This window comes from Calidris pugnax, unplaced genomic scaffold (assembly GCF_001431845.1).
Source record: "Calidris pugnax isolate Ruff unplaced genomic scaffold, ASM143184v1 scaffold32, whole genome shotgun sequence".
Taxonomy (NCBI): domain Eukaryota; kingdom Metazoa; phylum Chordata; class Aves; order Charadriiformes; family Scolopacidae; genus Calidris; species Calidris pugnax.
Window position 1 is genome coordinate 2,345,884 of NW_015090783.1, and position 706 is coordinate 2,346,589.

Consider the following 706-nt stretch of genomic DNA (forward strand, 5'->3'; position numbering starts at 1 on the left):
ATAATTTACCGCCAAAACAAAAAAAAAAAAAAAAAAGAAAAAAAGAAAACAACCCAAAAAACCCGTCAGTGATCCTGCACTTTGCAGGCAGGATTGTTCTGGCCCTTACCTGACAACATCCTGGCCCCTCTGCTAAAAGCAGATTCTACTTGAATATTGAGAAACAACACGTGACAGGTCTTCAACCCTTTACATACCCTTCCCTACACACCATCCCTTCCGATGGCACTTGGAGTGGTTCAACTCAGCATTTCTAGCGCGAGGATGAGGAGCGAAGTGGTTAATGCTTAGCAGGTCAGGAGTAACTAATTAGATTTTTGAGGTAATGGGCTACAGAGATGAGTGGGGGAAGGCTGTGCTGCTTAGTGCCATTGTTGGAACTGGCTGCAGATTTCATCCGACAATGGTGCCCTGGCCTCCGGCGGGACGAGCTTTACGTGCACCAGGCCAGGAGATGTCCTTTGTGATAGACCAGTTAGGTGCTGGGAAACAGCTCGCTCTGTGTGATTCCATTATCCCAGCTCATTGCTCTCAGCTGATTTCAAAAGTGATGTGCTTATTCAGGCCATGCACTGCTGCATTCTTGTATTGTTTCTGATCACTGCGTCTCTTCTAAATGTGCCGACCGACTGTAAGCTCTGCTAAGGAGAGACTCCACGGGCATCATTCACAATTTACTTCCACTGCCTGACACAACTGTAGTGTA